The 15000-nt window shown below is 60.0% G+C and overlaps 1 non-coding gene across 1 annotated transcript; it reads left to right on the forward strand.

Annotated features, from left to right (window-relative positions):
- The first annotated feature begins 11288 nt into the window (after positions 1-11288).
- On the forward strand, positions 11289-11407 carry LOC131869773 (5S ribosomal RNA). Its single transcript, XR_009368147.1, has one exon. It is a non-coding gene; the product is annotated as a 5S ribosomal RNA (ribosomal RNA).
- Positions 11408-15000: the final 3593 nt, after the last annotated feature.

Below are 15000 nucleotides of genomic sequence, written 5' to 3' on the forward strand. Positions count from 1 at the left end.
CGGCCGAGAAGACTCACCGCATAGGAATCGGGATGCGAGGCGAGGGATGCGGCGGGAAGGCCCCGACGGCTAAACGGAAGAGGCTGCAGGGCCGCCTCGGAATGGTCCAAGCATCGGATGCGATTGGGACGACTACCAGTGCCAACCCCTTATCCCGCGATGCGTCCGATACACAGATAGTTCCAAGGCGGCCGAGGAGCCTCACCGCATATCAATCGGGGTGCGAGGCGAGGGATGGGGCGGGAAGGCCCCAACGGCTAGACGGAAGAGGCTTCAGGGCCACCTCGGAATGGTCCAAGCATCGGACGCGCTTGGGGCGACTGCCAGTGCCAACCCCTTATCCCGCGATGCGTCCGATACACAGATGGTTCCAAGGCGGCCGAGGAGCCTCACCGCATAGCAATCGGGGGTGCGAGGCGAGGGATGGGGCGGGAAGGCCCCAACGGCTAGACGGAAGAGGCTTCAGGGCCGCCTAGGAATGGTCCAAGCATCGGACACGCTTGGGGCGACTACCAGTGACAGCCCCCTATCCCGCGATGCGTCCGATACGAAGATGGTTCCAAGGCGGCCGAGGAGCCTCACCGCATAGCAATCGGGGTGCGAGGTGGGGGATGCGGCGAGATGGCCCCAACGGCTAGACGGAAGAGGCCACAGGGCCGCGTCGGAATAGTCCAAGCATCGGACGCGCTTGGGGCGACTACCAGTGACAACCCCTTATCCCGCGATGCGTCCGATACGAAGATAGTTCCAAGGCGGCCGAGGAGCCTCACCGCATAGCAATCGGGGTGCGAGGTGGGGGATGCGGCGAGATGGCCCCAACGGCTAGACGGAAGAGGCTGCAGGGCCGCCTCGGAATAGTCCAAGCATCGGACGCGCTTGGGGCCACTACCAGTGACAACCCCTTATCCCGCGATGCGTCCGATACGAAGATAGTTCCAAGGCGGCCGAAGAGCCTCACCGCATAGCAATCGGGGTGCGAGGTGGGGGATGCGGCGAGATGGCCCCAACGGCTAGACGGAAGAGGCCACAGGGCCGCCTCGGAATAGTCCAAGCATCGGACGCGCTTGGGGCGACTACCAGTGACAACCCCTTATCCCGCGATGCGTCCGATACGAAGATAGTTCCCAGGCGGCCGAGGAGCCTCACCGCATAGCAATCGGGGTGCGAGGCGAGGGATGCGGCGAGATGGCCCCAAAGGCTAGACGGAAGAGGCTGCAGGGCTGCCTCGGAATAGTCCAAGCATCGGACGCGCTTGGGGCGACTACCACTGCCAACCCCTTATCCCGCGATGCGTCCGATACACAGATAGTTCCGAGGCGGCCGAGGAGGTGGGGGATGCAGCGAGATGGCCCCAACGGCTAGACGGAAGAGGCTGCAGGGCCGCCTCGGAATAGTCCAAGCATCGGACGCGCTTGGGGCGACTACCAGTGACAACCCCTTATCCCGCGATGCGTCCGATACACAGATAGTTCCGAGGCGGCCAAGGAGCCTCACCGCATAGCAATCGTGGTGCGAGGTGGGGGATGCGGCGAGATGGCCCCAACGGCTAGACGGAAGAGGCTGCAGGGCCGCCTCGGAATGGTCCAAGCATCGGATGCGCTTGGGGCGACTACCACTGCCAACCCCTTATCCCGCGATGCGTCCGATACACAGATAGTTCCAAGGCGGCCGAGGAGCCTCACAGCATAGCAATCAGGGTGCGAGGCGAGGGATGCGGCGAGAAAGCCCCAACGGCTAGAGGGAAGAGGCTTCAGGTCCGCCTCGGAATGGTCCAAGCATCGGACGCGCTTGGGGCGACTACCAGTGACAACCCCTTATCCCGCGACGCGTCCGATACACAGATAGTTCCAAGGCGGCCGAGGAGCCTCACCGCATAGCAATCGGGGTGCGAGGCGAGGGATGCGGCGAGAAGGACCCAACGGCTACACGGAAGAGGCTTCGGGGCCGCCTCGGAATGGTCCAAGCATCGGACGCGCTTGGGGCGACTACCAGTGACAACCCCTTATCCCGCGACGCGTCCGATACACAGATAGTTCCAAGGCGGCCGAGGAGCCTCACCGCATAGCAATCGGGGTGCGAGGCGAGGGATGCGGCGAGAAGGACCCAACGGCTACACGGAAGAGGCTTCGGGGCCGCCTCGGAATGGTCCAAGCATTCGGACGCGCTTGGGGCGACTACCAGTGACAACCCCTTATCCCGCGACGCGTCCGATACACAGATAGTTCCAAGGCGGCCGAGGAGCCTCACCGCATAGCAATCGGGGTGCGAGGCGAGGGATGCGGCGAGAAGGACCCAACGGCTAGACGGAAGAGGCTTCGGGTCCGCCTCGAATGGTCCAAGCATCGGACGCGCTTGGGCGACTACCAGTGACAACCCCTTATCCCGCGACGCGTCCGATACACAGATAGTTCCAAGGCGGCCGAGGAGCCTCACCGCATAGCAATCGGGGTGCGAGGCGAGGATGCGGCGAGAAGGACCCAACGGCTAGACGGAAGAGGCTTCGGGTCCGCCTCGGAATGGTCCAAGCATCGGACGCGCTTGGGGCGACTACCAGTGACAACCCCTTATCCCGCGACGCGTCCGATACACAGATAGTTCCGAGGCGGCCGAGGAGCCTCACCGCATAGCATATCGGGGTGCGAGGCGAGGGATGCGGCGAGAAGGACCCAACGGCTAGACGGAAGAGGCTTCGGGTCCGCCTCGGAATGGTCCAAGCATCGGACGCGCTTGGGGCGACTACCAGTGACAACCCCTTATCCCGCGACGCGTCCGATACACAGATAGTTCCGAGGCGGGCCGAGGAGCCTCACCGCATAGCAATCGGGGTGCGAGGCGAAGGATGCGGCGAGAAGGACCCAACGGCTAGACGGAAGAGGCTTCGGGTCCGCCTCGGAATGGTCTAAGCATCGGACGCGCTTGGGGCGACTACCAGTGACAACCCCTTATCCCGCGACGCGTCCGATACACAGATAGTTCCAAGGCGGGCCGAGGAGCCTCACCGCATAGCAATCGGGGTGCGAGGCGAGGATGCGGCGAGAAGGACCCAACGGCTAGACGGAAGAGGCTTCAGGGCCGCCTCGGAATGGTCCAAGCATCGACGCGCTTGTGGGCGACTACCAATGACAACCCCTTATCCCGCGACGCGTCCGATACACAGATAGTTCCGAGGCGGCCGAGGAGCCTCACCGCATAGCAATCGGGGTGCGAGGCGAGGGATGCGGCGAGAAGGACCCAACGGCTAGACGGAAGAGGCTTCAGGGCCGCCTCGGAATGGTCCAAGCATCGGACGCGCTTGGGGCGACTACCAGTGACAACCCCTTATCCCGCGACGCGTCCGATACACAGATAGTTCCGAGGCGGCCGAGGAGCCTCACCGCATAGCAATCGGGGTGCGAGGCGAGGGATGCGGCGAGAAGGACCCAACGGCTAGACGGAAGAGGCTTCAGGGCCGCCTCGGAATGGTCCAAGCATCGGACGCGCTTGGGGCGACTACCAATTGACAACCCCTTATCCCGCGACGCGTCCGATACACAGATAGTTCCGAGGCGGGCCGAGGAGCCTCACCGCATAGCAATCGGGGTGCGAGGCGAGGGATGCGGCGAGAAGGACCCAACGGCTAGACGGAAGAGGCTTCAGGGCCGCCTCGGAATGGTCCAAGCATCGGACGCGCTTGGGGCGACTACCAGTGACAACCCCTTATCCCGCGACGCGTCCGATACACAGATAGTTCCGAGGCGGCCGAGGAGCCTCACCGCATAGCAATCGGGGTGCGAGGCGAGGGATGGCGGCGAGAAGGACCCAACGGCTAGACGGAAGAGGCTTCAGGGCCGCCTCGGAATGGTCCAAGCATCGGACGCGCTTGGGGCGACTACCGTTGCCAACCCCTTATCCCGCGATGCGTCTGATACACAGATAGTTCCGAGGCGGCCTGAGGAGCCTCACCGCATAGCAATCGGGTTGCGAGGCAGATTATTGGGAAGGGAACCCCCTGGGATGCGGCTCAAGCAGTGCCCAAAGGGACTGGAATGCGGAATCACATCGAGAGACCCAAATGCTATACGAGGGCTCAAATCGAATTATCGATTTGGCCACGACATGGACGCATCGGAACGACTACCTTTGCCGAACCACTCGCAATTGCATCCATACCGAAACCAATAGACATTTCCGTTAGAGCCCTCGCATAGCATTCGGGAATCTCGCATGCCCCTCTAAATCGACCAATGCTGGCGCTCAATGAAAATCCGAGCGCTACCACCGTTTCGAGCGCCAGCATTGGTCGAGTTAGAGGGGCACGGGGGAGAATGCTCCAGTCAACACCTCCCCTATATAAGTTATTTGTCCGATTCTCGCACAACCGTAGTCTGCCTCGTCGAATCAAACAACGGTCCCAGATTCCGACTTCCGTTCCGTAGAGACCCAAAAGCTAGATGGAGGCTCGCAAGAAAGAGAGTCGGCGCATAGCAATCGGGTTTCTCGAACGTTTAGGGACCGAGCTCACTTGCGGATAGGGCAAAATCCGCCAAGCAACCCAAAAGCTAGACGGGGGCTCGAATCGAATCGCCTAGGCGGCCACAACAACGACGTGTTGGATCGACTACCAGTGCCAAACCATTCAGGCAAGACTAGTCTGTGTCGAGGCCGGATAGAGATTCTCAGAGAGCGCCCGCATAGCATTTAGGAGACCTGCCGCGTCCCTCACACTCGACAAATGGTGGTGCACGTTTATAAATCCGAGCGATCCCAACCCTTTCAAGCACCAACATCGGTCGAGATAGAGGGGCACGGAGGGGGGCTGCGTGAGACAACACAGTCCCCTATATAAGTTATTTGTCCGATTCTCACACATCCGAAGAATGGTCATCAAATCGGACAACAGCCCAAACTTCCGACTTCCGTCCCAGAAAGCCCAAGAGCTATCTAAAACGTTCATGGCCGAACTCGATCGCGGCTATACCAGTCCGCCAAGCAACCCAAAAGCTAGACTGGAGCTCTAGTCGAATCACCTCTGTGGCCATTGCAAGGACGTGTTGGAGCGACTACCATTGCAGAACCATTCCGCAGGTCGAGTCCATACCAAGGCCGCATAGAGATTCACGATGAGCTCCTGCATAGCAATCAGGAGACTTGCCGTGTCCATCACAATCGATAAATCCTGGTGCAAGATTTTTGCATCCGAGCGCTCCAACCAGTCGAGCACCAGCATCAATCGACATAAACGGGCACGGGGGGAGGATGCTCGAGAACACTACCTCCCCTATATAAGTTATTTGTCCGATTCTCAAGCAGCCGAAGTCTGGTCATCGAATCGGGTCAAAGACCACAACTTCCGACTTTACCCACAATGCAAGTCATCGAATCGAACATCGGCCCCCGAGTCGGACTCCATGCGTATGTCAGGTCATCGGACCCAAATTCCGCCTTCCTGCGCATGGCGGGCCAACAATATCAACTCGGTCATCGGACCCAAACTCCGCCTTTTTGCGTATGGCACGCCTTCAAATCGTCATCGGACCCAAATTCCGCCTTCCTGTGCATGGCGGGCCATCAACATCAACTCGGTCATCGGACCCAAATTCCGCCTTTCTGCGCATGGCACGCCATCAACTCGGTCATCGGACCCAAATTCCGCCTTCCTGCGCATGGCAGGTCATCGGACACAAATTCAGACCTCGCCAATATGCCTACGTATCGAATCGGTTCATCGGACCCAACTTCCGACTTCATCCATACTGTAGGGTCTTTGAGGTTGGCGCGTGCGCTCAACCCAGGGAGTCGACCCATCGAAGCATACACCTCCCCTATATAAGCTATTTGTCCGATTCCCACACCTGTGTAGTTTGCACCTCTGACCAGGACATCGACCCCAACTTCCGAACTCGACTGCAACGACGGCACCCAGCGCCTTGGTGCGCACCTTGCGACGCACAGTCCCAACATTCGCCTTCCTGCACATGGCAGGTCATCGGACCCAAATTCCGACCTCGCGAGTATGCCTACATATCGAATCGGTCATCGGACCCCAACTTCCGACTTCATCCATACCGTAGGGTCTTTGAGGTTGGCGCGGTGCGCTCAACCCGGGGAGTCGACCCAACGAAGCATACACCTCCCCTATATAAGCTATTTGTCCGATTCCCACACCTGTGTAGTTTGCACCTCCGATCAAGACATCGACCCCAACTTCCGAACTCGCCTCCAACGACCGAACCAGCGCCTTGGTGCGCACCTTGCAACGCACAGTGCCAACATTCGCCTTCCTGCACGTGGCAGGTCATCGGACCCAAATTCCGACCTCGCGAGTATGCCTACATATCGAATCGGTCATCGGACCCAACTTCCGACTTCATCCATACCGTAGGGTCTTTGAGGTTGGCGCGGTGCGCTCAACCCGGGGAGTCGACCCAACGAAGCATACACCTCCCCTATATAAGCTATTTGTCCGATTCCCACACCTGTGTAGCTTGCACCTCCGATCAGGACATCGACCCCAACTTCCGAACTCGACTAAAAAGACCGCACCAGCGCCTTGGTGTGCACCTTGCAACGCACAGTGTCAACATTCGCCTTCCTGCACATGGCAGGTCATCGGACCCAAATTCCGACCTCATGAGCATACCTACTAATCGAATCGGTCATCGGACCCAACTTCCGACTTCATCCATACCGTAGGGTCTTTGAGGTTGGCGCGGTGCGCTCAACCTGGGGAGTCGACCCATCGAAGCATACACCTCCCCTATATAAGCTATTTGTCCGATTCCGACACCTGTGTAGTTTGCACCTCCGCTCAGGACATCGACCCCAACTTCCGAACTCGCCTGCAACGACCGAACCAGCGCCTTGGTGCGCACCAAAAGTGCGCACTTTTGGAGGGCACTTTTGTGCGCTCCAAAGGTGCGCACTTTTGGAGGGCACTTTTCTGCGCTCCAAAGGTGCGCACTTTTGGAGGGCACTTTTTGGAGGGCACTTTTCTGCGCTCCAAAGGTGCGCACTTTTGGAGGGCACTTTTTGGAGGGCACTTTTCTGCGCTCCAAAGGTGCGCACTTTTGGAGGGCACTTTTTGGAGGGCACTTTTCTGCGCTCCAAAGGTGCGCACTTTTGGAGGGCACTTTTTGGAGGGCACTTTTCTGCGCTCCAAAGGTGCGCACTTTTGGAGGGCACTTTTTGGAGGGCACTTTTCTGCGCTCCAAAGGTGCGCACTTTTGGAGGGCACTTTTTGGAGGGCACTTTTCTGCGCTCCAAAGGTGCGCACTTTTGGAGGGCACTTTTTGGAGGGCACTTTTCTGCGCTCCAAAGGTGCGCACTTTTGGAGGGCACTTTTTGGAGGGCACTTTTCTGCGCTCCAAAGGTGCGCACTTTTGGAGGGCACTTTTTGGAGGGCACTTTTCTGCGCTCCAAAGGTGCGCACTTTTGGAGGGCACTTTTTGGAGGGCACTTTTCTGCGCTCCAAAGGTGCGCACTTTTGGAGGGCACTTTTTGGAGGGCACTTTTCTGCGCTCCAAAGGTGCGCACTTTTGGAGGGCACTTTTGTGCACTCCAAAGGTGCGCACTTTTGGAGGGCACTTTTCCTGTGCTCCAAAGGTGCACACCTAGGTGAGCACCTTCGACCACACCTTGTAGCACACCAAACTCTGACTTTCGACTTCATCCGCAATGCAGGGTCTTTGAGGTTGGCGCAATGCGCACAACCAGGGGAGTCGACCCATCAAACCCAACACCTCCCCTATATAAGCTATTTGTCTGATTCTCATACATGCGTAGCCTGCAGGAGCAATTAGGACATCGACCCCAACTTTCGGCTTCTAAACGAAAACAAGGTCTTTGAGGTTGGTGTAATGCGAACAACTAGGGGAGTCAACCCATCAAACCCAACACCTCCCCTATATAAGCTATTTGTCTGATTCTCATACATGTGTAGTCTACAGGAGCAATTAGGACATCGACCCCAACTTTTGACTTCTTAACGAAAACAAGGTCTTTGAGGTTGACGTAATGCGCACAACCAGGGGAGTCGACCCATCAAACCCAACACCTCCCCTATATAAGCTATTTGTCCGATTCTCATACATGTGTAGCCTGCAGGAGCCATTAGGACATTGACCCCAACTTTTGACTTCTTAACGAAAACAAGGTCTTTGAGGTTGGCGTAATGCGCACAACCAAGGGAGTTGACCCATCAAACCCAACACCTCCCCTATATAAGCTATTTGTCTGATTCTCATACATGTGTAGCCTGCAACAACGATTAGGACATCCACCCCAACTTCTGAATTCGTCTGCGTTGACCGCACCAAAGGTGCACGCCTTGGTGCTCACCAAAATCCGACTTCCGACTTCTTCTGCTATGCGGGGTCTTTGAGGTTGGCGCAGTGCGCACAACCAGGGGAGTCAACCCACCGAATGCAACACCTCCCCTATATAAGCTATTTGTCTGATTCTCATACATGCGTAGACTGCAGCAATGATTAGGACATCCACCCCAACTTTTGACTTCTTAAACAAGACAGGGTCTTTGAAGTTGGTGCAGTGCACACAACCAGGGGAGTCGACCCATCAAACGCAACACCTCCCCTATATAAAGCTATTTGTCCGATTCTCATACGTGTAGTCTGCAGCAGCGATTAGGACATCGACCCCAACTTCCGAATTCGTTTGCATTGACCGCACCAAAGGTGCACGCCTTGGTGTGCACCCTGGAGTGCACTTTGGTGCTCACCTCGGTGCACACTTTGGTGTGCACCTCGGTGTGCACCAAAGGTGCGCACCTTGGAGCGCACCAAAGGTGTACACTTTGGAGCGCACCACATAGGGTCTTTGAGAGGTTGGCGCAGTGCGCACACCAAGGTGGGTGTTGAGGTGCGTGCCGAGGTGGGTGGGTGCTAGGGTGCGCTCCATGGTGGGTGCCAGGGTGGGTGCGTGCTAGGGTGGATTCCAAAGAGGGTCATAGGGTGGGTGCCAAGGTGGGTTGGTGATATAGTGGGTTCAAAGGTGGGTACTAGGGTGGGTTCCAAGGTGGGTCACAAGTTGGGTGCCAGGATGCGTGGGTGTTAGGTTGGGTGCCAAGGTGGGCTCCTGCGTGGGTGGGTGCTAGGGTGGGTTTCAAGGTGGACGCGAGGGCGGGTGCCAAGGTGGGTAACAAGTTGGGTGTTAGGATGGGTGAGTGCTAGAGTGGGTGCCAAGGTGGGTGGGTGCTAAGGTGGATGCCAAGGTGGTTCACAGGGTGGGTGGGTTCTAGGGTGAGTTCCAAGGTGGGTCACAGGTTCAGTGCTAGGGTGGGTGTCAAGGCGGGTGTCGAGGTGCCTGGGTGCTAGGGTGTGGATGCCAATGTGGGTCATAGGGTGGGTACTAGGGTGGGCTGCAATGTGGGTGCCAAGGTGGGTAACATGCTCGGTGGGTTCTAAATTGGGTGCCAGGGTGGGTGTGCACCCACCTTGCCCGAGGTGGGTGCCAAGGTGCCAGTGTGGGTGGGTGCTAAGGTGGATGCCAAGGTGGGTGAGAAGGTGGGTGATAGGTTGAGTGGTAGGATGGGTGGGTGCCAAGATGGGTCACAGGGTGGGTGCAAGGGTGGGTAGGTGCTAGGGTTGGTGTCAGGGTGGGTGGGTGCTAGGTTGGGTTCCAAGGTGGGTGCGAGGGTGAGTGTCAAGGTGGGTCACAGGTTAGGTGCTAGGATGGGTGAGTGCTAGGGTGCAAAGGTGCCAGGGTGGGTGCTAGGATGGGTCGATGCTAGGGTGAGTGGCAAGGTGGGTCCACAAGTGTCAAGGTGGGTGCCGAGGTGGGTGCCAAGTCGGCGACTGCTATGGTGGATGCCAAGGTGGGTCACGGGGTGGGTGCCAAGTTGCTAGGTTGGGTTCCAAGGTGGGTGCCAACGTGGGTGCTAGGGTGCGTGGGTTAAAGGGTGTGTCACAACGTGGGTGCCAGGATGGGTGCGCACCCACACTGGCCAAGACGGGTGCGGGTGCAAGGTTGGGTTCCAAGCCCGGTCACAGGCTGGGTGCTAGGATGGGTGGGTGCCAAGGTGGGCACCAGGGTGGGTGCACCCACCCTGGCCAAGGTGGGTCACGGGGTGGGTCCTAGGGTGGGTAACGGGGTGGGTACTAAGGTGCGTGCCAAGGTGGGTCATAGGGTGGGTGCCAAGGTGGGCACCAGGGTGGGTGTGCACCAACCCTAGCCAGGGTAGGTCACGGGGTGGTTGTCGGGGTGGGCGTCAAGGAGCCAAGGTGGGTGGCAAGTAGCCAAGTTGCGTGCCAAGGTGGGTGTCGGGGTGGGTGCCAAGGATCCAAGGTGGGTGCCAAGGAACCAAGGTGGGTGTCTGGGTGGGTGCCGAGGTGGGAGCCAGGGTGGGTCCCAAGGTGAGTGCAAAGGTGGGTGCCAGGGTCAAGGTGAGTGCCAATGTGGGTTCCAAGGTGCCAGGGTCAGGGTGAGTGCCAATGTGGGTTCAAAGGTGCTAAGTTGGGTGCGAGGTTGGGTGCGAGGGTGGGTGGGTGCCAAGGTGTGCTAGGTGGAAGCCCGGGTGGGTCGGCATCCCATGGGTGTCGAGTTGGGTGCCTGATGGGTGCTTCTTGTCAAGTTTTAGTCGTCGGGACTCATTTCGAGCCTTAGAGGTCGTTTCTTGTCCGGTTGCCCTGTCTTCGACCTGGGAACCCAATTTTGGTCCTCGGGTCCCATTTTTTTTTGTCTCGCATCCCACTTTTGGCCTGTGGCCTTTTCGGGGTCGATTCTCGTTTTGGGCATCAGAGCATGTTTCTTCTCCTAAAACCCAATATTTGTTTATTAAGTCTCGGAACACATTTTTGTTCTCGTGGACCCATCATGGGTCTTGGAACGCATTTGTGGTCCTTGGGTCCCATTTTGCATCCCGAAACTTGTGTTTTGGTGCTTGATCCCTATTTTGGGTGCCCACCTTGCACCAAGTGCGCACCCGGGGCAAACCGAGCGCCTTGGTGCACCGGGGCAAGATCGAGCGTGCACCCGAGGCGCCCCGAACATGCACCAAGGTGCACTCGGCCCACATGTGAGCGCAGGTCGTTGCGCCCGAGGTGGTGTGTGGGCACCGCGTTGCAGACGGGACACTGCACGCACACGACGCCCCCTCCAGGTGCACGCACGTAGGCCGGGCCGGGTGCACACCCGACGCCCTAGCAAGGTGCGCGCACCCGGGCAGGGCTCACACTTGGCGAACGGGGCGCACTTCGCGAGGGAGGGTGTGCACCTCGACGGGGGTGGGTGGCCGGGGTGGATTCGCACGTGGGTCGCGGTTTGCTAAGTACACACTGCGACAAGCTCATAACGGGTGCGATCATACCAGCGTTAGTGCACCGGATCCCATCAGAACTCCGCAGTTAAGCGCGCTTGGGCCGGAGTAGTACTGGGATGGGTGACCTCCCGGGAAGTCCCGGTGTTGCACCCTTTTTTAGTTTTTCGCCGGGCGTCGCAATGCTATTTGAATAAACCTTTTGCCCGTTTGCGTTCTCGTCGGGGCCGGGCCGGGCCGGGGTGCGCTGCCCGCACTACCGCGCGCGCGGGGGCGACACCGAGCGCGCACCCGAGGCGCCCCGAGCACACAGGCCACGGTGCAACCCGGGCGTTGTGCGCGCACCCCGGTGCGCCCGAGGTGCTGCGCGCGCACCCAGGTGAAATCGGTGTGCACCTCGGCCAGTGCGCGCTCGGTCGAGTCGCGCACGTTGGCCAAGGTGCACGGTGATGTTTCTTACTCTAAGGTTCCGCACCAGACGCCCGGGACAGGTGAGCGAAGCTGGGCGGGGCCGGGTGCGCGGCCGGGGCAGGTGCACGCAGCTGGAGAGAGCTTTGGAGCACACTTCGGAGCGCACCAATGATGCGCTCCATTCAAAAGTTTCCTGAAAAGGCAAAAAAAGTTGAGATTATAGAATTTCCCACTTGAGAGATTGTAAAAAAAAAAAATTTAAAATGAAGGAAACGCGGGTGCCAAGGTGTGCGCAGCCCAGCCAAGGTGTGCGCACCAAGGCGCCCACCCTGGCGAAGGTGCACGCAAGGTGCGCACCCGAGGCAAACCGGACAATTAACCCAACTTTCGACTTCGCGCGCACCTTGGAGCGCACTTCGGAGCGCTCCTTGGTGCGCACCAATCTTGGGCACCTCGGAGTGCACCATGGCGCCCACCAAGGTGCGCACCCGGGGCAAACCGAGCTCCGACTTCGTGCGCACCTTGGAGCGCACGAAAGGTGCGCACCATGGCGCCCACCAAGGTGCGCAGCCCAGCCAAGGCGTGCGCATCAAGGTGCGCACCCTGGCGAAGGTGCGCACCCGGGGCAAACCGAGCTCCGACTTCGTGCGCACCTTGGAGCGCACAAAAGGTGCGCAACCCAGCCAAGGTGTGCGCACCCCGGTCAAACCGAGCTCCGAATCGTGCGCACCAGAGGTGCACGCCATCGTGCGCACCTTGGAGCACACTTCGGAGCCCTCCTTGGTGCGCGCCGATGTTGCGCACCTCGGAGCGCACCCGGGGAAAACAATGCAATTAACCCGACTTTCGACTTCGTGGGCACCTCGGAGCGCTCTCGGGTTCGCACCTCGGAGCACACCGAGGTGCGCACCTTTGATGCGCTGCCTTCACCAATTTCCAGAAAAGGCAAGAAAACATTGAGAAGGTGTGCGCACCGAGGTGCCCACCCTGGCGAAGGTGCACGCGAGGTGCGCACCCGGGGCAAACCGGGCTCCGACTTCGTGCACGCCGCACCTTGGAGCACACTTCGGAGCGCTCCTTGGTGCGCACCAGGGCGCGCAACCCAGCCGAGGTGCCCACCCCGGCGAAGGTGCACGCGAGGTGCGCACCCGGGGCAAACCGGGCTCCGACTTCGTGCACGCCATGGTGCCCACCGCGGCGAAGGTGCACGCGAGGTGCGCACCCGGGGCAAACCGGGCTCCGACTTCGTGCACGCCGCACCTTGGAGCACACTTCGGAGCGCTCCTTGGTGCGCACCATGGTGCCCACCAGGGCGCGCAACCCCGCCGAAGGTGCACGCGAGGTGCGCACCCGGGGCAAACCGGGCTCCGACTTCGTGCACGCCGCACCTTGGAGCACACTTCGGAGCGCTCCTTGGTGCGCACCATGGTGCCCACCAGGGCGCGCAACCCCGCCGAAGGTGCACGCGAGGTGCGCACCCGGGGCAAACCGGGCTCCGACTTCGTGCACGCCATGGTGCGCACCGCGGCGAAGGTGCGCACCCGGGGCAAACCGGGCTCCGACTTCGTGCACGCCGCACCTTGGAGCACACTTCGGAGCGCTCCTTGGTGCGCACCAGGGCGCGCAACCCAGCCGAGGTGCCCACCCCGGCGAAGGTGCACGCGAGGTGCGTACCCGGGGCAAACCGGGCTCCGACTTCGTGCACGCCGCACCTTGGAGCACACTTCGGAGCGCTCCTTGGTGCGCACCATGGTGCCCACCAGGCCGCGCAACCCAGCCAAGGTGTGCGCACCAAGGTGCACGCGAGGTGCGCACCCGGGGCAAACCGGGGTCCGACTTCGTGCACGCCGCACCTTGGAGCACACATCGGGGCGCTCCCGGGTTCGCACCGGCGTTGCGCACCGTGGTGGGCACCTCGGAGCACACCAAGGTGGGCAGCGAGGTGCGCACCTTTGATGCGATGCCTTCACTAATTTCCATAAAAGGCAAAAAAAAAACGAGATTTTAAAATTTCCGTTTTGAAAGATAGTGAGAAAAAGGGAATGCTGGTGCCATCTTGAGCCCGCCCTGGTGCGCAGCCCAGCCAAGGTGTGCGCACCAAGGTGCCCACCCTGGCGAAGGTGCGCGCCCGGGCAATTAACCCAACTTCCAACTTCGCGCGCGCCAGGGTGGGAGCGCACCCAACAACCGGGCCTGGGAAGAGCCAATGCGAGAAACCCCACCAAACGCTCTGACAAAAAAAGAGGGGGCGCTCCAGTAACCCCGCTTCGGAGCGCACCCTGGGCAAACCCAGCCAAGGTGCCCACCCCGGCCAAGGTGCAGGCGAGGTGCGCACCCGGGGCAAACCGGGCTCCGACAACGTGCACGCCGCACCTTGGAGCACACTTCGTAGCGCTCCCGGGTGCGCACCTCAGAGCACACCAAGGTGGGCAGCGAGGTGCGCACCTTTGATGCGCTGCCTTCACTAATTTCCAGAAAAGGCAAAAAAAAAAGGAGATTTTAAAATTTCCGTTTTGAAAGATAGTGAAAAAAACGGAACGCGCGTGCCATCTTGAGCCCGCCCTGGTGCGCAGCCCAGGTAAGGTGCCCACCCTGGCAAAGGTGCGCACCCGGGCAATTAACCCTACTTCCGACTTCGTGCGCGCCAGGGTGGCAACCGGGCCTCGGAAGAGCCAATGCGAGAAACCCCACCAAACGCTCCGACAAAAAAAGAGGCGGCGCTCCAATAACCCCGCTTCGGAGCGCAGCCGGGGCAAACCCAGCCAAGGTGCCCACCCCGACGAAGGTGCACGCGAGGTGCGCACCCGGGGCAAACCGGGCTCCGACAACGTGCACGCAGCACCTTGGAGCACACTTCGAAGCACTCCCGGGTGCCCACCGGCGTTGCGCACCGTGGTGGGCAGCGAGGTGCGCACCTTTGATGCGCTGCCTTCACTAATTTCCAGAAAAAGGCAAAAAAAAATGAGATTTTAAAATTTCCGTTTTGAAAGATAGTGAAAAAAAAGGAACGCGGGTGCCATCTTGAGCCCGCCCTGGTGCGCAGCCCAGGCAAGGCATGCGCACCAAGGTGCCCACCCGAGGTGCACACCCGGGGCAAACCGGGCTCCGACTTCGTGCAGGCCGCACCTTGGAGCACACTTCGGAGCGCTCCTTGGTGCGCACCATGGTGCCCACCAGGGCGCGCAACCCAGCCAAGGTCTGCACACCAAGGTGCCCACCCCGGCGAAGGTGCACGCGAGGTGCGCACCCGGGGCAAACCGGGCTCCGACTTCGTGCACGCCATGGTGCCCACCGCGGCGAAGGTGCACGCGAGGTGCGCACCCGGGGCAAACCGGGCT

The sequence above is a fragment of the Cryptomeria japonica genome, unplaced genomic scaffold (genome assembly GCF_030272615.1).
Source record: "Cryptomeria japonica unplaced genomic scaffold, Sugi_1.0 HiC_scaffold_264, whole genome shotgun sequence".
NCBI classification, from domain to species: Eukaryota; Viridiplantae; Streptophyta; class Pinopsida; order Cupressales; family Cupressaceae; genus Cryptomeria; species Cryptomeria japonica.